Here is a 25,681-nt window from a genome sequence, read left to right as displayed (position 1 = left end):
AACCCTGTATTTTAGTTTGGGGCATATTCTGAAAAAATGATTCATTTCAATAAAAGCAACTATAGTATATTACAATCAATGCTTATATTCAAGCATGTGTTTAGTAAAATGAAAGATTATTAATTTTGAAAAGATACATTTTTAAGGTATTATGGAAGAACATTGTGGTGGTCTATATATTTTGTTTTGACAAAATCACCTTAGGGAATGCGGATCAGAATTTTATGTCTACATTTTTTTGCCTTGACATCCAATGCTTGTTTTTAGTAGTTCAAGGAAATCCATCTGCTTTAAGAGGAAAAACCCTGTTAATTCCAGTTTATAAATAAAATTGATATATTTGAGTGTTATTGCCAGTTTCATTTTTGAAGCAACTTACTTCTTTCTGAGCCATCAGCTGTAGTGGATTACATTAAACATAACCACTAAGCATTCTCAGTGAACTTTATCTTTCTGTTTTTCCTACAAATATGTTTCCTCTAGGATTTCACTTAATAATGTCATTCTTATCATCTTGACAGATGCTAATAAGAGACTGCAATACAGTGATTCTAACAGCAAATAAAAATAAAATAGATAAAATAAATGATAGTGTTCAGTATTCCTTTCAAGCATGGTGTTTTGACAATGGTGTGAATGACATTTTGGGCCACATAATCCTGTCTTATACATTGTTGTATATTGTGTAGCATCCCTGACCTCTTCCCACTAGATACCAGTGGCACTCTTAGAAATGTAACAACCAAAAATGTTTCCAGACAGTGCTGTATTTGAGAGTCACTGTTTAGAGTATATGTTTTATTCTGTAATATATATTAACTCCTTTGAGATGCCTATTTGGAGAGGCATGTCTTCCATGGATTTTAGAAAAGAATTTAAAATTGTCTTTAAATATTTGAACATGTTATTTGGACTAGTTATTTTGGGGCTACTATTCCAGAACACACTGGACTAGAATTGTTTTCTGTTAAGTACCCCTTGTTAAAACTTTTGATCATATATATAATATTAAAAATAGTATTATCCTCATTGCTATTATATTATGCCATTCACGGAGAATGAATGATGAGGCAGGCCAGTGATGGGGGTATGTAATTTTAATAATATTTTCTATTTGGAGGTTGAGACTTTGGATGAGAAAGCAGAATTCAGGAATTTAATCCAGTACTGAATAAAGAACCAGAGTCAGGGAACAGGAGTTCACTTTCTGAACCATCACTTAATATAGTTGTTTCTTATTCCTGACCTAAAGCTCATGCATTATTCCTTCTGTTACCTTCTCCCTGTCTTCCCTTACCCCTACTCCTAGCCTGAATTAATTGTTTCTTAAGTGTTCCCGCTTTTCTCCCTCAATTTTGTTTGTCTAAGCACTTACCATCTATATTTTAATTTTTTCTTACCTTCTAAGTTGTGGGATAATGGAGTGCTGGGTTGAAAAGTGGAGGATTAGAAGGATGTTATAGTGGTACCAAGTTATTTTATCTAGTCATTGTCTTCAACCAGAACTGAAACTATCAGTATCTTGTTTCTTAGTGGCTTATAGAGAGTCTCCAAGTACCCATGGTATCATTTTTTTAGTATCTAAAGCCATTAAGCAAAATGTTATTTCTTTTGTCCCCCATTGTCTTAAGGCAATTTAGGATTAATTTAGTTTTTTATTGCATTAGAGTATTAGGTGAAGTTGAGTCTCTTAAAGAAAATTCCTTGTATTCCTGGTAAGAATTGCTTCTTCACCTTTCAGCTTCATTCTCATGTACATTAAAATACTTTCCTTCAGATTCTTTAATCACAGATAATTTTATGAAATATCCATTGAATTTCTTCTAATTTTTTTGTAGTGTTTTCAGAATAAGGATGGATGGTTCCACTAAACTCTTACTTACCTGGTTTGTGGCAGAGAATGAGACCTATAGAAGAAAATTTAAACTTAAATGAACAATGCTGGCAATTTACTTGTTGTGGTTGTTCTTAAATAATGCACTGGTCCTATAAGGTGCTTAGAAAACCTTACTTAAGGGATCAACCTGTTCATTTTAAGTAGTGTTGCTTGTCATCGCATTACTCACTAGTCATTTACTATAGTAGCTACTACATTGACAGGTAAATGACCATAGAACTGTCGGCCTCTGTAGCAACACTACTTATACACTACTTCTAGAATCTTGCAGTTTAGAGCTGGAGGGCAACCAAGATCCCTTTATAAGGAACATTTAGATAGACTTATGTTCTCATTAGCATAAACACTACTAGTAGTTGAATTGGAATATCAATTTTAAAATTCGGAATTGCTAAAAAAGTGATACTTGACTAGTAAATCAAGAAAAGAATTAAAATATAACCTGTAACTAGTTGGATAGTTATATTAACAACATATGAAACATGTAGGTTGTATTTGTGCATTTTTGTACAAATCAATATAATAAGCTTCTTAGTATGTTTTGACTTTGGTGATGTTTGTTTGGTGTAGGTTAAATTGTAAAATTTAAGGATGGAAATGAAATCTGAAAGCTGCTACAAAAATAATGAAATTTAATTTAAAGTATTGCATGTTTACATGAGACAGAAGAATACATTGCATGATCTTACAGCATTTTATAGGTGGTTGACAGGAAATTGTATTTGGAGTTCAACATTGTAACTACATAAGGATAACTTTAGTAATTTAAGATAAAGGAATACTTAACACAGTATAGTGTACATTCTGTTTTGTTCAAGGGATTAAAAAAAAATTATCTCAAAATCATTTTTTCAGAAATTTGAGTATCTTTGTAACAACATTTTGGCTGCTCCAGCAACATATATTGAAATTGAGCTTTGTTTTTATTTATTGTAGAAAATTATGAATTTAATGGGGTTTCTTATATTGATAAATTAAATAGAAATTTGGCCAGTCTTATGTTCTGACATCCAAAACTATATTAGGTGAACTCAGTGTAAAGACTCATTGGATCACTTAAATAATAGACTGTGACTTACATTTTTTCAGTATTTGTCTTGTGGTTCATAAACAAAATGGCTAAATAGTAAACCTGAGATAATTGGATTAAATGATTATTTTTAACAAGTCTCAAGTATTTGCAAGGAAATAGAAAAATCAGGAATTAATGTTAAGATTTATAGTTACTATATTAATCTTTTCAGATATGTCCATTTTATGCAAGTAAGAGAACAGTTAATTTTTTTTTGTTCAATCAGTTCAAGTGTTTTAGATCAAATAAAATATTCTTTTATATATTCTAAAGAGTTAATTCAGTACATTCTCTGAGTGTCCCAAGAGGTACAGTGTGGAAAGGATGTTTACAGTAATTTACTTATAAAGTCAGTGTTACACTTACTCTGAATCCTCAGTTCAGTGCTTTATGTACTGTCATAGGCTATTCTTCAGAACATCTTAAAAGCACAGTACAGAAAACAAGATAAAAGTTTAAGATTAAGAGACTTTATTCATTTTCTTCCGGACTCTCCCTAATAAAATTTCTTCTAAATTTCCCATATGAATTCTAAACTTTTTAAATATGAGGCTTCTAGTAACACTTTCTTGTCTATTTATTTATGTTGAAATTCTACTGGTATTGCATTAATCTCATGTTGATAGGAAAGGAAAAAGAGTTGGCTCACATGTCTTTTTGTAGCAGGGTGGTCAAATATAATAGTGTTGCTTATTTTTCTTAATGATGAAGTAGAAAAATGATTCCAAGGCCTACTTAGAGAAGAGCTTAGACTTCAGATAGTGCTTTATCTACATGAGGGAATAATCATGATTCTTCAGACATGTAAGTATCAGAAATCTTTTTAAATAATAGTACTTTGTCTATTTAAATAGTATTAGGTTAGTGGCAGCTTTGTAATGAGAGTTTGAATTTTTGTAGAGTTTATATATTTTAGACTAGAATCTGACATTTAGAAATGTAACATTATTCTTATGTTTTAAAACTGTTTTTATCTGAAGGGGGTCAGGGACATGTAAAATTAATGCCCAGGAAATCTGTTTTTGGAGAAAGATGTGCATGAAAAGTAAAGACCACATATATGGTGATTTTTAAACTTTACTTTCTTTTAATTAAACCTTTTCTTTTGAGATAATTATGTAGATTCACATGCAGTTGTGTGAAATAATACAGAAAGATCCTATGTATCTTCTTCTCAGTTTTCCTTAATGATAACATCTCACAAAACTATAATGTAATACCCCAACCAGGATACTGACATTGATACAATTCATAGATCTTGTTCAGATTTCCCCTGCTTTACTGGTATTCATTTGGGTTTGTATGTATTTAATTGTATGTAGTTTTTATCACATATGTAGATTTATGTACCTACCACCATAGTCAAGATACACAATAGTTGCATGACTTTAAGAATCCCTCGTGTTACCCTTTTATGTCCACATCTACTTTCCTTCTGCTTCCTCCCCCCCATCCACTCTAACCCCAAGTCTTAACCCCTGGCATCTACTAATATCTCTATGTCTCCAATTTTGTCATTTCAAGAATGTTATGTAAATAGTCATGTAATATAGAACCTTTCTGGGAGTGGCTTTTTTCACTCAGAATAATTCTCTGGATGTATATATGTATGTATCAGTGTCTAATGTTTCACACAATGTTTTTGAAATCATTTGTGTGTATCAGTAGTTTATCGTTTTTGATTACCAAATAATATTCCATTGTATGGATACAGTACAGTTTACTACTTCATTCTACTGTTGATGGACTTTTGTATTATTTCTGTTTTGTGGTTATTGTGTTTAAACCTGCTATAACATTCTTTTACAAGCCTTTTGTGGACATATATTGTCATTTCTATTGCATACATATTTAGAAGTGGAATTGTTATTATAAGGTAGGTGTATGTTTAACTTTATAAAAAACTATTAGACCTTTTTTTCCAAGTAGTTATATGACTTAACACTCCCACCGACAATGTGTGTTACAATGAGAATTACATTGTTCCATTCATATCTTTGCCAATATTAGGTGTAGTCATTTTATGTTTTACTAAGCTTGAAATGATATCTCATTCTTGTTTTAATTTGTGTTTCTTGGTAACTAATAATAATCATCTTTTCATCCTTTTGGCATTTCAGATACCTTCCTTTGTGAAGTGTCTTAAAATACTTGAAGGTCTTTTGCCCATTTTATGTTAATGGTTTGTCTTTAATTGAATTGTAAGAGTTCCTTATGTATTCTGAATACAAGTCAGCTATATGTGTGGATAATATATTTTCTTAGTCTTTTCCTTGTTTTTTCTTTTTCATAACAATGTCTTACAAAGAATACAATTTTAAAACCTTGGTAAAGTCACATTTGTCAATTTTTTAATGATTTGTGCTTTTATGATTAGTGCTTTTTGTGACTTCTCTAAGAAATCTAGGATATCCTTCTGTATTTTTCTCTAAAAGCCTTAGAGTTTAGCTTTTACTTTTAATTCTGTGATTCAAAAAATGAACTTTTATGAATAGTTGTGAGGTAGAGATCAAGTTTTTTGGATTTTTTTCTCATTTGTTTATCCAGCTATTAAAGCATCGTGTGTTGAAAAGACTTTCCCCATTCAGTGCCCTGGCATGTTTGTTGAAAATCAATAGACAACATATGTATGATTTTATTTCTGGAATTCTATTCTGGTTTTTTAATCTGTTTGTCCATGGTCATGCCAGTTACCATGGTCTTGTTTGCTGTGGCTATATACTGAATCTTTGAATCAGGTAATATGAGTCCTCTAACTTTGCTATTTAAAAAGATTATGTAAACTACTATATGTTTTTTGTTTTCTCTATATATTTTGTTATCAACTGGTCAGTTTCTATTAAAAAGACCTGTTAGAATTTTGATTGGGATTTCACTGAATTTGTAGATAATCTTCAGGAACAAAATGGACATTTTGACAATATTGAGTCTTTAATCCTTGAACATAGTGTATCTCATCATTTTTTTAGGTCTTTATCTCATGAGGTTTTTGTACTTATTTCTTGCATACTATATTCTATTTTCTTTTTCTGTAATCTGTTAGAGTACCCACAGAATATTTTTCTACAAGGATATATTTGTATTTCAAAATATATATAAATATACTTACTAAGAAAATAAGATTTGAGTTCTGAGAATTGACAGTATTGACGGTATGTGATTCACATGTTAAAGCCTATTCTAAGCACATTATATTTAATTTTAGCTTTTATTTTTCCTGGCATATAAAAATGGATTCAATGTTAATGAAAACAATGTCAAATTATTTTGTCACCTTATGTTGCTTATACACGGAAGCATTATTTTGAAATTCAGTGCCTCTCAGTCCTTTATATGTTGCAGAATGTTATCGTTTTGAAGCTTGGGCATTCTTATAATTTTTATTAATTAACAGACGTTGTTACCATGATAAAATTTTAGCATCTTTGATTAATAATGAGGTCCACTACAGGAAGACATGTATTCTCCCACTCTGTCTGTGGTAGATCAGTGGTTATTTCTTTTCCTTTTTATTATGAGGTATGTCAGATATGCAAATAGAGAATAATATGATGAGTATCCCAGATCAAAAAGAAAGTCAATTTTTAAATTTCCTCATGATGTTCTTTCTCCTATTTCACCATATCAGAGCTGGGCACTATTCTAAAGTTAGTGATTATTATTCCTGTGCCTTTTAATACTTTTAGTATATATATATATCATTTTAAAAATATTTAAGTTTCATGTTGTTTTGCATGTTTTGGTTTGTTTGCTATCTGTATTCTTTTGAACATTTATTCAATATTAAGTTTGGAAGAGTTTTTGTATTAGGTCGTTCTTGCATTGCTATGAAGAAATACCTGAGACTGGGTAACTGGTAAAGAAGAGAGGTTTGACTGGCTCACAGTAGGCTGTACAGGAACATGATGCTGGCATCTGGTTGACTTCCAGGGAGGCCTCAGGAAGCTTAAAATTGTGGGGGAAGGTGGAGACGGAGTAGGAGCAAGAGAGAATGGAGAGGGAGTGCTATGTACTTTTAAACGACCAGATCTCATGAGAACTCACTAGTTATTATGAGGACAGTACACAGGGGGATGGCACTAAACCATTCATGAGAAATCCATCCCATGATCCAGTCACCTCCCACCAGGCCCCACCTCCAACACTGGAGATTACAGTTTGATAGCAGCTTTGGTGGAGACACAGATCCAAACCACGTCAGTTTTGTTTTTTTTTTCCAAATAAGACAGGCTGTATTTAGGTTGCTAAAAGTAATGTTTTACAGAAAGGGAACCATAACATTGCACAACAAAGTATGCTGTAAAATCTCAAACAAGAAAGGCAGTGCTTTCTTTATGTCACCAAAAATCATGTTTCACTGTTAGAAGCAAATGTATAGCTGCATTTTTCCCCCCTTCAATATCAATCCTCTCTACAATACTTTTAGACTACTTTGTGGTTTCCAAATACAAACTAAAATTTGTTGGACAGAGTTGCTCAGTCTCATCAATAGAATAAAAATAATTTGCAAAAACAAATTTTGTTTAATGCCAACAAATAACAAAACGTTGTGGTTTCTGCTTACAAACTCCAACATCTAGTGAAATGGCCTAACCTATGTATACTTTCATGAACATTTCACTGTGAACACAGTTGCCCTTTTTTTCTGCCATCACAGATAGCCTCCTTAGTAGCAAGTATCTTGTCAGAACACTTTCAGACACCCAGGAAGTAATTCCTAACAGAATAACTACAGTTATGTGGGCAACTCAAACAACAGGGCCCACCTCTGCCAGAGTCCCCACGTGGGTGTTACTTTTGTGCTCTGGGTAAATAAGACCCAGTGCCTTGTTAGTTGGAACAGTTGGAACCCAGAGTGCAAAGCTAGATGGAGGAGTTGTTGTTACAGACTCATGAACACTTTAATAAATTCCCGGGAGTTTCTAGGTGCTGTAATATGCCTCACAGACAGCAACATAAGCCAACTCTGGGAAGAAGTCATCATGGTATTCTGCTAAAAATTGTAGAAAAGATCAAAGTGTTTCAATAAAGCCTTCAGATTCTTCTCAGACTAGGACATCTTTCCAAGGATTTCTGGAAGTTTTACCAAAAGTCACAGCAAATGTTGTGCCCCGTAAATGTGAAGGAGGTGGAGGTGGCTGGTCACCTGGGTGGTAATTATCAGGCACAAACTTCCATGAGCGGACCTCATTTATTTAGTTAGTTCTTTTCCCTTCAAAACCAGTAAATGCAGCACTTTCTTCCTTGCCAGGAGGCAGAGGTTGAAGATGACGCATAGGTGTTTTCTTCTCCAGGTTCAGGAGCAGCCTGGAGCATGCTGGTCAATGTGGCCTGCTGCTGGCACTTGGGTGAGGTGACGCCTGCTCTCAGCCAGCCTGTTGCAGTTGGTGGTGTGGCATGTGGACCGCCTCAGAGACTGCAATGCTTCCAGCTTGGCTTTGTGCCTTTTGTGGGTGGCTGGTTCAGCTGTGGTTGTCTGACTCTCTGTGGACTGTGGTGTGGATGGATTCAACAAAGGTGGGCTGGGAGAGAGCTCCCCCTGGTTTCTTTTATTGTCTGTGATGCTTTCCTTAATTGAAAGAAAACACTTAGATGAAGTCAACCTTTTTATACTGAGCTTATTCCCATGGATAGATTATAACTGATGGGGTAGTGTAATCAAAGGTTATTCTTAACCCATCCACCATCTCCTTACAAAGGTCAGCATTCTTTTCTGCTGGGATGTAATGCACCTTCATGTTGGCGTGCTGCATAGTGTGATGGTGGCAAGGCCTCTCACTGGCTGAAAAAACTGTGTTGATAGCAAAATGCTTCTCGTAGGACTCCAAAATCATTATGATGTTGGTCTGTCATGGAAGTTTCATTAACTGTTTCCTTCTGTTAATGTAGTAACGATCACCCTGAAGCTGCTCGTTCAGAACTTCAGGGATTTCTATAGTTATTATTCTTTCTTCCATTTCCCTTTCTGTTTATAGCTCCAGTTCTTGCACTTGTCTCTTCTTCAATAACACATTCTTCACCTATTTTTCATCCTTGTTTTCACTACTGTTGGAGAACTGCTTATTGAATTTTCAGCATTTTCATCTTTGTCTTCAACTAGGAGGCTTTTTTAGATAGAGTCTCTGCCAGACAGACTTCCTTCTTCCTGTGCCTCTCAGGTGAGCTGCACCTTTCTTGCCAATTCATGCTGTCATCCTTAATTTGCACCTGTATTACAGTGCACATGATCTTTGGCTGCCCATCTATCACAGCTTCCATTCCAACTATTAAAATGTATTAGATATTCTGGGATCTTTCTGTCTTTTTTGCCTTTCCCACCAATAACATCAGCAATCTGGGTCAAACCCCCAGGCGTCCCACCAGAGCCCGTGTGGCACTGGGCCGCACAGGAGGAGAAAACATTTAACGCAAAACAGAGACCATAGTCAAGAGGCCTCCTCTACTGGCTTCGGGGTCAAACCACAGCCTGGCCTGGACAGCGCAGACACGAGGCTCCCGACTGGTGTTGGGAGAGTTTTCTTTTTTGAGTTCTATAATTCTTAATTCAGGCACTTAATTGCTATATAGTAATTCCAGTTTTATGAATACAATGTACTGCAATTTATTTTTATTGCTGATGATTTATTTTTAGAATTTGGTAAAACAATTTTGGATTGTATACTCTTATTTTAAAAATTACTATTATTTTTTATTGGCAAATCATAATTGTATACATATATGGGGCACAGAGTGATGTCTTGATATTTGTATACAATGTGGCATGATTAAATCAAGACAGTTAACATATCTGTCATCTCGTTTACCTATCCTTTTTCACAGTGAGACATTTGAAATTTACTCTCTTCATTATTTTGAAATACATAATACATTATTAATTGACTTTAGTCAATTTTAAGCCAGGCACAGAAAGATACACCATATGATCTCACATGTATGTGAAATCTAAAAAAGCTGAACTTGTAGAAGTTCATTTTGTGGGTTTGCTTCACTTTGTTAATTGCTTCCTTGGCTGTGGTTTTTAGGTCGATGCCATCCATTTGTCTATTTTTGTGGTTGTTATTGCCTGTGCTTTAAGTTGCAGAATACAAAATCAACATACAAAATTAGTAGCATTTCTGTGTACTAATAACAAACTATCTGAAAAGGAAATTAAGAAATGTATTCAATTTACAATAGCAAGAACAACAACAACAAAAAATGTAAGTATAAATTAAACCCAGGCAATGAAATATTTTTTCAATCATTTAAAATTGTAAAACCATTCTGAAGACTATAAAACACTGATGAAAGAAATGGAAGAATACATACACTAATATAAAGATGTCCTGTGTTTATGGATTGAAAGAATGAATATTGTGAAAACGTACATACTATCCAAAACGATTTACAGATTCAGTGCAATCCCTATCAGAAGTCCAATGTCGTTTATCACAGAAATAGAAAAAACAATTCTTTAATTCTTATGAACCCACAAAAGACTCCAAATAGCCAAAATGGTCTTGACCAAAAAGAACAAAATGATGATATCCAACTATCTGATTTCAAAACATACAAAGCTATTGTTACCAAAACAGGATGATACTGGTATAAAAATAAACACATTGATCAATGGAACAAGTTAGAAGGCCCAGAAACAAACCCATTCATTTATAGTCAATGGATTTTCAACAGAGGTGCCAAAAATGCGTAATGAGGAAAGGATAGTCTCTTCATTAAACAGTGCTGGAAAAACTGGCTGTGCACGTGCACAAAAATGAAATTGGATCCTTATCTCAAACCATATACAAAAATCAAGTCAAAAATGGATTAAAGGAATATAAAACCTGAAACTGTAGAACTACTAGGAGAAAACATAGGGGAAAGCTCCATAGTGTTAGTCTAGACAAAGTATATTGTTTCCTTATTTATGTGTTTTCAAATTTCTCTTGTTCTATACTTAGGTTGAAATTGCTGAGTTATAGGTAGGTATGTCTTTTACTTTATTGGATATTGCCAAATTACTCTAAAGTAGCTGTACCACATTATATTTCCTTTAGAAGAGCAAGAGACTTCTCGTTACTTCATATTACATCCTCACCCATATTTGTATTGTCAGCCTTATATGGATTTTTGCTGATCTGAATGTTAAGTCCTTGCAGGTTTATTTTGCCTTTCCCTGGTTATTAGTGAATTTGAACTTTTTTTTTTTCAGGTTACTCAGATGTTCCTCTTTTTTTCTAGTGAGTTTTTTTCACCTCATTGGTTTGTACAGTTTTTTATATTGTAGATTCTGATTCTTCCCAATTATATGTGTGGCTTGTTTTCCAATTGTTTACATAATGAGTTTTGATGCATGGGAAATTTCAGTATTAAAGTAGTCAGATTTATCTATTTTTTCTTTTATGGTTTGTGTTTTGTGTGGCTTGTTGAAAAAATCCTTTTCTACCTTGAAATTTTAAAGATCCTCTGCATATTTAAAAAATATTTTCAAGTTTTCCTCTTATCATTTAGGAATTGAGTCTCGCCCACCTCATTCTTTGGTGTTAGTTAGGGATCCATTTTTTCCTGTATGGATAACTAGTTCTCCTTGTACCATTTCTTGAATAGTTTATCTTTTCTCCTTAACCTACAAAGCCATCACTGCTATAGTATGCAATGCTAGGTATGCAATACTGTAGTGTGCTAGGTATGCATTGCTCTGTTTCTGAGCTCTTTAGTCTGCTTCCTTTTCTGTTTCCTTATTTTTATACCAATGTCTTAATTACTGAAGTGTTATAGTTCTTGGCATCTACTAGAGCAAATCTGTCCACCTTAACCTTCTTTTTCAAAATCAGGGACTGGCAAACTATTTCTATAAGGACCACATAGGAACTATTTTAGGCTTTGTAGGCCATACAGCCTTTATTGCACCTACTGAATTCTGTCATTGTAGTACAACACCACCCATGGGCTATATAAAGGAATGAGTTTGGTTGTATTTTGTGTAACTTTCACATATACACATTATTATATATTTTTTCTTTTTTTTAAAAAATTATTTAAAATTGTAAAACCATTGTTTGTGAGCCATATAAAACAGCCAGTAGAACTTAATTTGTTGACCTTTACTTAAAATTATCTGTGCTATTTTTTTATGCCCCTTTTCTTATATACACTTTTTGTGAAATTAAGCTTCTGATTTTCCCTACATGAGCAAAAGGTTATTCAAAATCCTTCAGTCGCCAGTGAAATGATGAGGCAGGAGAAAAAGTTCTTTAGGTAGTAGTCTTGTCATCAAAAATAAATACAGTTGCATGGAGCTGCTCAAGATCTGAATCAAACTGAAAAAAGGAGGATAAGGGGCTGAAAATTATTTAAGAACCCCTCCAACCATGAGTTATTCATCAGGTCAAGGGAGGGGAGGGCAGAGAGAAGTGTCTAGCCATGCCATCTTAGAGCAGAAAGCCATAGCTGGATCAGATCCAATTCTCATGACACACAAGGAACTACACTTGTGACACCTGAGCTGGATTCAGATAGCAGAGTGGGCAGGCAGATGGGCAGGCAGAGCAGTGGTTGGATGAGCATGGAGCCCAGTACTACAGCTCCATCATTCTGTTCAGAGTACTGTCAGCATGGAACCATTGAATTGGGGTCTTGTAGAAGTTTGTGGTTCAGAAGGATGGTTTCCTCAGTCCTCTTGGAGTTCTTGATGATACATTTGAGGGGCTTGGCAGGGCAAAGCGTTTCCAGCCTTGGATGATGAGATTATGCATAGGGTAGATCTTGTAGTTTGTCATGTCAGTAAAGGTAAGGGGCAACAGGCTGGCTTCTTGAAATTGGTTTCCTGGATCCTGGTGAAGCTCTTGATGATGATGCCCTCTCTTCCCACCGTGGCAGGGTTCTAGTGCTGTATGCTCCCAGCTTGCCATGGCTCTCATCTCTGATAACCATCCATCTGATGGCATGTTTCTTAAAGTAGTGGGCATTCTCCTGGTGACAGCCTTACCAAAGAGTTGGCGTTTATTGTTTTCAGTGTTTATGGCACCAATAAACAGGTTATTGGAGATGTTGTACTGGTGCCTCAATAACTTGAGCCATATGCCAGCATTCAAAATGTAGTCAGTGGTATACTTCCTTTTCCTTTTTGTAAGGGTATGCGAATCTGTAGGTCATCCAGGTCTTTGCCATCCCACTTGTCAAAAGGCTCCAGGAGCTGCAGGCACTTATTGGGTGTGCTCATATCCACCCTCTGCCTACTGATATCCTTGTGGTGGGGGTGCTGGTAGGTGTCCTTCCTGGGGTCAACTCTGCTTAGGGAAGCTCATGTGCATCTAGAGCCTCCAATTTGTACTTCTTGCTGTACATGGTTGTCAGGAAGTAAATCTCTTGGTTGAAGTTGATGGTGCCAGAAATGGCTTGGGCTTGAGGATCTCTGGGGACATGATGAAGGCATGGGCCTCAGATTTGCTTTATTGTGGCCTATCAAGTTCCTCTTGTAGGAGGTGAGGATTGCATTTTTCTTCATCTTTATTATGTCCTTCCTGTTCCACTGGCTAATGCAGGGGTTACAGACAGTGGCCAGGACAATGCCTACCATATCCAATAGGATCTGTGAATAACTCTTATGCTCAATATTGGTGTAGATCTGCTTAGATCCCAGTGCTGTGGTGAACTGTGACTTGCACTTGAGCCCGTGAGCTAGCACTTGCTTGGCCATAGCTGTTGAGCACCTGATGTCCTCATAGCTTGAGTTGGTACAGTTGTTGATCAGACCCACTTTGATGTCCAAAGTCCATCTCTCCTTCTCCACTACAGTACCTACTTCTTCCACAGTGTGGGCCAGGTCGGGGTAAAGGGCTTATTTACACAGAGCTTCAGCTTGTTGAGGTTAATTTTTACCTGTCATTTATAATGGCAATCAGGGTCAGGTACCAAGTGATCCTTGATTTTATCTTGGATTGGCATTGTCTCCTTAGCCTGTCTTACCCAGTTATTTCTTTATTCTGTGGTTCTAAGAGAACACTGAGGGCCACAATTTCTACACCCATGTTCAGGTTATCATCAGGCCAGTGTATGAGATGGATTCTACACTAGGCCACTGGTACTCCACAGTATGTGTTTGCCACCAGGATCACATCTGTGGATCAGATCTAGCTTGAGATTGTGCCTGTCAGCTTCACACCATTCATCTGTGGCACTTCAACTCCTGCCATCCACTGCATCAGCCTCCCCAGCTCCAATGTATATGCCCTGCAAGCCACCACTATTGAGGTGTGGGGGTAGTGGAATAAGAAGAATCCTAGGGTATATGTAGCTTTCAAATTGATTCTAGGTCCAAGCTTCTAAAAGCCCACACTATAGTTCATATCCGCAGTTGCCAGGAAATTATGCTTTCTGATTTATGTCCTTGGCCTGGCACAGACCTTTCTTACCCCTGAGCTGAGCCTTGTCTGATGATCACAGTGGATGGTGGATGATATGGCCATTTGGCCACCTCTCTGCTGATGAACTGTACTGTGGCCATATGGTCCATGGTATCCTGAATGCCTATGCAGGTACATCTTACTCTGCTCAGTTGCTTGAGGTCATCCAGGTATCCATACATGAACTCCAAGAGAATCAGAGCCTGGTTCAATCGTTTGTTAACACTGTTAATTTTCTTTTCTAGCAGGTCATAGTGGATATACTTGTTGACTCCAGTTAGCTCATGGTCACCTTGGTCTTTTGGCACAGGACCGATGCCACATATTTCTGCGCACTGGAGGGCTTTCTGCAACAGGGTTACTAATAGAGTATGCCTGCCATAAGGATTCTCTATTTGGTACAAAGATCATTTTTATGGCCTATCTTTTTAAGTTGCTAACAAAATAAACCCACTTTCTAGCCCATATTTAGCACATTGCATTTGTGATTATAGATGAAATCAAGATTGTTAAAAACCAGTCATGAAAACAAACTTTTCAGATGACATGCAGAAGTTATTTGTTTTACCTCTCTGCAGTGCTAAACATCATGGACATAAATTAGATGATGTTAGTTTCCCTGTGGAACCATTTAAAAAAACTATCTATTCTAAAAGTCAAATATGGTGATTTTGATCAGAGAATTAGGGTTGGCATTAACATTTTAAAGTTTGCTTTAAATGATAAAAGTTTGGTCATATCATTTTATCTTCATGGAATAATAAAGTACGATGATTACTTATAAGGAGGAACCACCTAACAAATACCTTTATTTTTCAGTAATTTATAGTGTGTTGTTCTTAAGTATAAATTACTTGTTTTCTCCCATAATTTTAATGATACAATGTTAATATATAGTTAAAATAATTTACTTTTTTGGAAATGCACATGAAATTGAATTAGAGGAGTTTTTTTGTAGCATGAAAACATGCCTCCAATTGCCCACCTTGAATATTATTCTGAGAAAATTTATAACACTGTAAGTATGTCAGTTTTTTGTACTTGAAATGGATTACTTACTACCTCACTAAAAGAATAGAAATATATTTTTAAAGAATATGAGATATTTTTTGAAAATATCATGCTGTTTCTTTCTTTTACTTCTCAGACTAATAGTTTCTTATTGGAGGTACAACTTAAGATCTCCCACAAATATACCAAAAACTAAATCTCGAATCCATAATGGAGAAAATCACATTTAGGACAGTATGTATTTTATGATTAGAATTGCCAGGTAAAAATACATGATGCCTAGTTAAATTTGGGTTTTACATAAACAACAAATAATGTTTGGGACATGCTTTTATGATCTTCCTGTATTTTATTTGCTAAATCTGGCAACCCTAATTATGATTCAGTATTTAAAAATATATAATTATAGATACATATGTTTCTATAATCCTTGAAAAAAGTCTTCAAGAATATGCAGCAGAATATTAATGGTGGTGGTTTCTGGTGATTAGAGGAGAGGAAGGAAGATTTTAAATACTTTGCAGTCTCTACATTGTGTTCATTTATTTCAGTATGTACTTTTTTTAATACTTAAGTCACTTGTTTTTGGTGGAGTGGCAAAGATACAGTGGATGGCAAAAATGCATAGAAATATCTGACACTTAACCATCATAGAGCATATGAGTGGGAAGGACAAGAAATCACACATAAAATTGCAATTACAGTAAATATCACAGAAGAGAGATACATCAGTGTTATGAGATTATACAGTCAGAGATTCTGTTGGTTTGGAAGCTCACAGGAAACTTTCTTCAAGAAGTGAAGTTTGAGATTAGATATGAAAGAATTTCTGTAGGAATTAACTCAGTCAAGACAATGGCGTTTCAAACAGAATGAAGGAGGAGAAATAATTTGGTGAGTAGGAGAAAGTAAAGGACGGGAGAGAGCTCCAGAGAAAGTAGTGCAAGATAATGTTGTAGAGAAATGTAGTGGCCACACCCTGTGGAGACTTGTGTTCCATGTAAGATTTCAGGTTTTCATTTTTAAAGCAATGGTAAGCCATTGAAAGGGGCAATGCTGGTGTTAACAGGATCAGGATGCATTTTGGAAAGATCATTTTGGTTGCCCTGTGGAGAACTGGTATGATAGGTATGTGTATGCGTGAGAGTGAGTGTTGCTTGACCAGTAAAGAGAATATTGTAGCAGTTCCTGTGAGAGACAAATAGGAGTTTAATCTTAGTAGGGAGGTTTGATGATAATTTAGGAAGTAAAATTTTCAAGATTTAGTGATGCTGTTGATATGTGGCAGTCACCAAGTGAGAAGTATTAAAGTTAACATGGGTTTCTGATTTGCACAAAGATGCAATGAAAAATAATACAGCCAATAAAAAATTAAAAATAATTACATAGATAAATAGGTTAACAACTAAAATGAAATCACTTGGATAGGATTCGTAAAGTGAAACTATATGATGGCAGGAGGTGGATAAATCAGGAGATTTTAATATGAATATATATGTAATATATAATTGTAATATGTGTATATAATATGCAATATGAATTATATGTGTATGTAATATGTAAAATGAATTATATGAATCAGGAGATTGTAATATGTACTATTTTGAGTTACCTTGAAATTAATTTTAGTTATTTAGTACTGTTCATATTCAAATAGATATAATTTTAAATTAGTTTTTAAATTATAAAATTATTTCAGTATTTTTAGAATAAAAGAAACACAGAAATGGTAAATAAAAAATAAAAAGTGAAGCTTTTCTTCTTAACTTTTCCCAGGGAGACTTCCCCTACCTTTTATAATTTATTTTATTGGAGAAATAGATTTTTGAATTGAAAATGCTATTCTAAAATAAGGCCATTTGTCAACTAATCAGTACCTAAATGTATATTTTCTCTTAATTATGTTTATTTTACAGCATTTGTAGCCTTATGTCAGGTTTCTCTGTCTCTAGTTAATCAATCCCTTTCACATATCTAGCTTTTCCTACACAGATTCTGATTAGATAATTCCCTTGCTTCAGAACCTTTTATGGCTCTGAAGAGGTAAGTTTAAACTTAAAGTTAACTCCAACTATCACCTTCTTGACCAGTTTATATTATGTTCATTTCTTTTCTCCTTCCTCAAGAGTGTGTGTGTGTATAGTATTACATACACAAAGGGCAAATTGTAAAAATTGTATGCAATAATAGCATAATTTGATTAAATGCTTTTTTTTCTAGACTTTAAGTTCTAATGAATTTACTTAAAAACAAAAAAACTTATTATTATTATTATTTTTTGGAGACAGAGTCTTACTCCAGACCCAATCTGGAGTGCAGTGTCACAATCTTGGCTCACTGCACCCTCCGCCTCTTAAGTTCAAGCAATTCTTGTGCTTCATCCTCCCAGGTACCTGGGATTACAGGCATGTTCCACCATGCCCGGCTAATATTTTTGTATTTTTAATAGAGACAAGGTTCCACCATGTTAGCCAGGCTGATCTTGAACTCCTGATCTCAAATGATCTGCCCACCTTGGCCTCCCAAAGTGCTGGGATTACCGGTGTGAGCCACCATGCCTGACCACACTTTTGTTCTTGATAGTTAACTATGTATCAGTCCTTGGAAAAAACTGATAAAAGAAAAGCAGATGTAGTGACTGTATTCTAAGGAAAATTGCATGACTGAAACTTATGTGGTGAAACATTTAACCATGTAGAGTTAGAAGAAACCTCAGTATTCTAATTCTTTGATGTTGTGGAGCAGTATGTTGTAAAGGATTAAAGGATTATTAATTTCAGGACAAATAAAAATTGGTTAATCAATTTTGAAGGCACACCTTACATGTAAATTGAAGTGCTCATTTGAGGAGATACATTCTTACTAGAGCAGACAGACTTCTTTCAAAAAAAAGCCAGAATACCCAGCACTTGTTTGCTCATGTTATCACTTATTAAAAAAAAAAAAATAGCACTAGATGCGTTCCTGGATCTGCTTATTGTCATTCCATTTATTTGACCTTAAGTTTTGCCAAAATTCTATTTTCCCCCCAAAGTGACTGAACATATTTCCAAAGAAGTCTTAGATTTCATATCCTTGATGAAGACTCTTCACTGACTTGTAGCAGTAAAAACTATTATGAAAAATAAAAACTTTGAAGACTACGCTATATTATTATATTGTCTATGATTTTATGTAATTGTGTTTTGCATTTTATAAAGTTTTGTGGTATATAAATGTGTCATTTATAATTAAATGTGGTTGAATTGATTTCTAAAATTATCAGATCCATGATTAACAAAATAACTTGTATTAACCTTCTTTTTATAAGAAAAGGGGATTTAAGTCTTATTTCCTGGTTTTGTAACATGTTATAACTACAAATAATTCTTGCTTAGGATAATAAAATTAGAAGCATAGTTTGCTTTCTGAGACTTGGATAGTATTTGGAAACATTTGGTTCAAGTTGGGAAGTTATTTTTCTCTCTTAATAGATGAAAATTTATAACTTTTAGGGAAAATCATTGTGAGCTTCCTACTCTAGCCCCCTCCCGTTGCCTTTTTTTTTTTTTTTTAAATTGCAAAGTCTGTGCTAAACAATAAAGAACAAATATCCCCGGATACAAAGAAATGGGAAACCTAAACTAAAATTTGCTATTTCATCAGATTCCTGAGAGTGATTTTAATTTTCTATAGATGTCTTTAGTGTGTTCATGTGCCTGGAATTTATATAACTTTATTCTAAAACTGCGTAAATTTTTTTTGCATTTAGAAAGCATGTCAAAATTGGATTTTTAAATGGAAATATCCTATTATGGTTTAGTTATATGTCTTATATATTGGATAAACTATTATTTTAGAAATTCATTCTGGTTATTTATGGAGATGTCTTTTTAGCTGCCTCTATTCAGAATGAACAGACATTTCTCAAGAGAAGACATTCATACAGCCAACAGACACATGAAAAAATGCTCATCATCACTGGCCATCAGAGAAATGCAAATCAAAACCACAATGAGATACCATCTCACACCAGTTAGAATGGCAATCATTAAAAAGTCAGGCAACAACAGGTGCTGGAGAGGATGTGGAGAAATAGGAACACTTTTACACTGTTGGTGGGATTGTAAACTAGTTCAACCATTATGGAAAACAGTATGGCGATTCCTCAAGGATCTAGAACTAGATGTACCATATGACCCAGCCATCCCACTACTGGGTATATACCCAAAGGATTATAAATCATGCTGCTATAAAGACACATGCATACGTATGTTTATTGCGGCACTATTCACGATAGCAAAGTCTTGGAATCAACCCAAATGTCCATCTGTGACAGACTGGATTAAGAAAATGTGGCACATATACACCATGGAATATTATGCAGCCATAAAAAAGGATGAGTTTGCGTCCTTTGTAGGAACATGGATGCAGCTGGAAACCATCATTCTTAGCAAACTATCACAAGAACAGAAAACCAAACACCGCATGTTCTCACTCATAGGTGGGAACTGAACAATGACATCACTTGGACTCGGGAAGGGGAACATCACACATCGGAGCCTATCATGGTGGGGGAGGGGGGAGGGATTGCATTGGGAGTTATACCTGATAGTTGACGGGTGCAGCACACCAACATGGCACAAGTATACATATGTAACAAACCTGCACGTTATGCACATATACCCTAGAACTTAAAGTATAATAAAAAAAGAAATAATAAAAAAAGAAATATAATATTAATACAATAATAATCTTATATAGTAAATCTTCCCAAGTATCTCAACAGCTTAGATTATAGTTGCTTTTTTCCCTCTAAATGATCAAAAAATTAAATATTATATCTAAAAAAAAAAAAAGTTCTTAAAATACCAAGAATATTTCGTGACGCCAAGGCTCAACAGTGTTTTATTTTTTATTTTAAAAATTTCTTCGTCTTGCTGTATTGCCTAGGCTGGTCTTGAACTCCTTGGCTCAAGCAGTCCTCTCACCTTAGCCTCCCAAAGTGCTAGGATTATAGGAGCTACAACGCCAGACTCCAGTAGTCTTTTGAGACAAAAATCCAGCTCTGATTTGAGCAACACTCAGTGGATTTTTAGCCTAGGGAGAGAAAAGTTAATAATATAAAAAACAGACAAACAAAAAGCCTAGTCATGGGAGAAAGGGAGTTGGAGAGTAAGCTTTGGAAGAGTACTATCTATAATTCTGTTAGAACAGACTTTCTGAAAGGGGGCAAGGAGTTTTAACTCCATTGCCGTTATTTGTTGGAGAATATAATTTCCCTCAGGCATTTAGGGTGAGGAAAAGGTTAAGAACTGCTGTACCACTTAAATTCTAATTTTCTAAGCTTACTCTGTTAACATTCTTTCCATCTCACTTAGAGTGATTTTTCCCCTTTAATGTAAATCAGCTTATGCCATTCCCCTATTAAAGCCCTCTCTTTTCATACTGTGAATTAAAAATTCCAACTGCTTTTCTTAACCTAAAAATCCCCTACCGGCTGGGCGTGGTAGCTCACACCTATAATCCCAGCACTTTGGGAGGCCAAGGCGTGTGGATCACGAGGTCAAGAGATCGAGACCATCCTGGCCTACGTGGTGAAACCCCGTCTCTACTGAAAGTACAAAAATTAGCTGGGCTTGGTGGTGCATGTCTGTAATCCCAGCTATTCAGGAGGCTGAGGCAGGAGAATCGCTTGAACCTAGGAGGCGGAGGTTGCAGTGAGCCTAGATAGCGCCACTGCACTCCAGCCTGGTGAGAGAGTGAGACTCAGTCTCAAAAAGAAAACAAAACAACAACAACAAGAAAACCCTACCTACCAAAGCCTACCTACCTCTCTAAATGAATCTATGACTCTGCCCTTTCCTTCATACCAAATTTGATCCTATTTAGGGTTGTTGTTCTAGCTGTGCCTTCTGTTTTGCTTGGTTGTCTTACTGCTTTGTACTTGACTGGTCTTATGTCAGCTTACATATCAGTTTCATAGGCATTTGTGACCACTCAATAATATGTCACCCAGTCATTCTCTTTTCTATTAGTTACAATTATTATAAGCATACTTGTCACAATCTGATGTTTTCTTGTGTGTTTGCTTCTTTGTTTTATTTCTCTATTAACTACTATATTGTTAGTGCTTGGCATAGAGTTGGTGCCTAAGAAATATTTGTTGGATGGATGAATGAATGAACCACTGCTCTAGGTTAGGGGTACTACCCACATCATATCATTGTATCTGGCACAGGTAATATTGTCCGCAATTTTCAGAAACTATTTGCTTATATTATAATTTTTATTGGGGTGAAAATAGAGGCCTAATAATAACACTGAAAAAGAATTTTCAGGTTGAAGACTGGAAAACTAATTTAAATCTCAGCACTTTGACTTGTAATTTAGACTGTCACTATACCTTTGTGACTATGTTTGTTTTTCTATAAAATAATATCTCAAAGGGTTGTTCTGAGATTTCAATGAAATAGTATATTTAGGAGTTTTTCATGAAGCACTAAATAAATTATTTTACATTCTTTCTTACCACCCTAAAAAAGAAGTAAAATACTTAAAAACAAGTATCTTGGGCGAGGTGCAGGGGCTCACACCTGTAACCTCAGCACTTTGGGAGGCCCAGGCAGGAGGATTGCTGGAGCCCAGGAGTTCAAGACCAGCCTGAACAACATGGTGAGACCCTGTCTCTACAAATTTTTTAAAAATTAGCTGGGCATGGTGACGCATACCTGTGGTCCCAGCTACTGGGAGGCTGTGGTGAGAGGATCACTTGAGGCCAGGAAATCAAGGCTGCAGTGAACTGTATTCAAGCCACTGCACTGCAGCCTCAGGGACAGTGAGACCCCGTCTCAAACAAACAGTGTTTTACCATTTTTTTTTGATAAAGTAATTTTAAAAGGTGAGCTTTACTTTTATATTATAATTTTAATACATGTACTATCCAAGGATAGAAGTTAAAATTAATTACTTTGGAGAATCTCTAGTATTATTGAATATTTTATGAATTGCAAACTTATAGACTTAATAATTTCTTCAACCTTTTCTGTATTAGCTCTTTCATTTCTGTTTTACTTCCTTTCCTATGTCATAATCATCCAGTTTCCTTTTTATTTTTTCTTTATGTAATTTGAAAACTATTTTTTTGCTTTCTGAAATATTTATTATAGAAAATGTAACTAATTTACCAGAAACATGGATATATTTATTCACCTCTAGGCTTTGAGAACCCTGAAAGAATAAAGCTAATTCAACTTTTCTACTTTAATTTCTTCTGTGTGAAAACACTACATTCAATCTACTTGATCAACTCCTAAGCACAATTTTTCTTTTCTGCATCTATATTTTCACACAAATACTATTAAACTGATCAGAATGCCCTTTTTACCTCTACCTCACCTATTCAGACCTCTGTCTCCAGAAAGATTCAGTTTGTCTTCTTTTTCACTGACTTTTCCCACCTGCTGTATCTGAAGTGGTTGCTTATGTTTTTTATACCATGTCAGCTATTGTTTGTAATTAATCATATTTTATCCTTTTAAATATCTCATTTTTTTCATTAACCATTGGTAACTAGTCATTTTACTTTTTCTATTCTATTTTGTGGTTTCTGTCACTATATGTTTCAGATTAACAAACTTTTGTGTTTCTAATAGCTCAAGCTCTTTTAGGTCTCTGTTCATAGCATCTGTCCTAGCATTTTTATTCATTCTGTGTGCTTAATACAGTTTTTTTTGGTTTGTTTTTACTCCCCATTAAACAGCCATTTATTTTATTCCAAAAAGAAATAATCGTGTATTTTGTGAGTGATGATACTGTGATGTGTTCAGTGGTATACTTCTTGTGGCCACATTATTTAGATTTGATCCCCCATTTTATTACTTAATAGCTGTCAGGTCTTAGTAAAGTCATTCAACCTCTCTATGTCTCCGTTTTCTCATCTGTAATAAGAAGATATTATCTTTTAGGGTTGTTGTGTGGATTAAATAAGAAAGTAAATGTAAAATGCTTAACACTTTGTTGTCAATGAAGTACTAAAAATCCTCATCAACATTAGTTAAATTATTTTATGGTATAATGGAAAGAGGCTCGGAAGTCAGATTGACTGTACTGTTTATGTGACCATGGAAAATTTTGCTTTTCTAAAACCCAGTTTCTTCATTAGTAAAATGGGGATGGTTTATTTTGGGGATTAAATATTACACAAACACACACACACACACACACACCCCACACACTTAATATATGTGCCCAGTGGCAATTCTGTTTTGCATTTGTATTGCTGCTGTTTTTCTGAAGCCAGACCACTGCTCCTCTGCCTCCATCCCTCATGTCTGTCTGACTGATTAAAAGCATCTTGAGGAAGTTTTGACTCCAGCAGTTGGTTCGGTGCCTTCAGAAGATGAATTGTGAGGAAACTCCATGTTTTTCTAAGAGTTCATTACATTCAGAAGATGAGAACTGAATAAAAATGTTAATCTGAGGAACAGATTTTGGGCAGTATCAGTGTGGGTTTCATAATACTGGACTGTTTAATTATAATTGTACCAGTGTTGCACTATTGATTGGTAAGGGAGTCTTGATTTGTGCTTGATAATAGTGTATTCACTGAGTGTAAATTAGTGATTTCATATTACAATAGTGTAAAGATAGTTGCTTATGGAGTTATTTTCTTTACCTGTATAATACTGTAACCGTATGAGAAGAATGTTGACACAAACCAAATATTTATTCTGAAAGATTATAAATTCAAAATATTTTCTACACCCAGTAGTCAAAAACCTTCAAAAATTGTTAAAGTTTTGCTTTTTCTTTTGGACCAGAGATTGTTTCAGTTGGTATCCACCCTGAGGGTTGGAGAGTCTCACTTTAGGGCACATCTGAAGAATAGCAGACAGTTATGAGAGGATATTAGCACCACCTTGTGGTGTCTCCTGTACCCTGCCATTTACCTTTAGTGCCCTGCCATTATTATATAGATCTTGATAACCAGGGAAAGATAAGTAGGGAAGACCTCATTTTAATGATTATCTTTTGAAAGTACATGCAAATTTTCATGTTTTGGTACTGATTACTATTGAATCCTTAATATTTCCAAAAGGTTTTAAGTGTAAGATCTTGCCTATGATAATAATTGATTTAAGTGTTTCAGATTCTTAGGTATATATAACAATATAGCTTTGCAAGTACAGAAATAATGTTTTAAGACTACTCTAGCAGATATAACTTTTTCTCTAAATTGGATTATTATAAATAAGTCCTTTTTTCTTAAAATTATTTTAGAAATTAGTATTTAAGTATGGTGTATTTGATTAATTTTGTCGTTTGCTCTCATAAAATGCAAAAATGTAGTCTTTGCCAGTAACCTTAAAACACAATTTAAATGTTTTTTTAACAGAATTTTATAGTCATAAAATAACATTGATTTTAGAAACAATATTTTTATAACAGAGTATTTTCTTCCAAGATTCTATTTTAGAGTTTTGTACTTTGAACAGTTGGTTCCTTAATGTTATTGTCCATTAGCCTATTTTTAGATTTTTCTAATTTGGCTTGAAAGTGAAATGTGTCATTGTATTACGGATTGTGGGGTTTATGTAATTTCTAATAAATATTTCAGTGTTCATGAAGAGAGATGAATATAAAGGCTAAGAATCATAAGTAATGCAGATATCACATTGAAAGACATTTTGTATTTTAGACAACAAAGTGAAGTGTATACTAGATATACAAAATCTTTCATGTAATTAAAAAATGTACAAGTATCTTTAAAAGAAATTTAAATTTCCAAACTTTACTATATGAGTCCACCTTATATATTTGTAATAAAATTAAACAACAGTTTAAATGTAGAGTTAAATAGAATTAGCTTAATTCAATACATGGATTAACCACATAGTAGTTATACATTAAGTAGTGTGCCCATGCTAAATGAAAAGTATGGCCTCTACATTAGAATCAGTGTACAACCAAAACCATGTGTATTACTGTACTTCATTACAAAGAAAACAGGATCTCGCTCTATTGCCCAGGCTGGAGTGCAGTGATACGATCTCGGCTTACTACAACCTCTGCCTCCTGGGTTCAAACAGTTCTTCTGTCTCAGCCTCCTGAGTAACTGGGGCTACAGGCATGTGGCACCATACCCGATTAATTTTTGTATTTTTAGTAGAGATGGAGTTTCACTACATTGGCCAGGCTATCTCAAACTTCTGACCTCAAGTGATCTGCCTGCCTTGGCCTCCAAAATGCTGAGATTACAGGCATAAGTCACTGTGCCCAGCCTATTTTTTTCCTTTTTTCTTTCTTTTTCTTTTCTTTTCTTTTTTTTTTTTTTTT

At 34.8% G+C, this 25,681-nt stretch overlaps 1 protein-coding gene and 1 pseudogene across 1 annotated transcript in view; one reads left to right on the top strand and one right to left on the bottom strand.

The window, feature by feature from the left end:
- The window catches only part of VPS13B (vacuolar protein sorting 13 homolog B (yeast)), an 873,819-nt gene that overhangs the window by 321,322 nt on the left and 526,816 nt on the right, over window positions 1-25,681 (top strand). The window lies entirely within an intron of this gene.
- LOC105504423 lies at window positions 7,892-9,371 on the bottom strand (annotated as a pseudogene).

The sequence above is a fragment of the Colobus angolensis genome, unplaced genomic scaffold (genome assembly GCF_000951035.1).
Source record: "Colobus angolensis palliatus isolate OR3802 unplaced genomic scaffold, Cang.pa_1.0 Scaffold121, whole genome shotgun sequence".
NCBI lineage: Eukaryota > Metazoa > Chordata > Mammalia > Primates > Cercopithecidae > Colobus > Colobus angolensis.
Note: the sequence above shows the minus strand (reverse complement) of the source record. Positions and strands in the feature narration are given on the sequence as shown.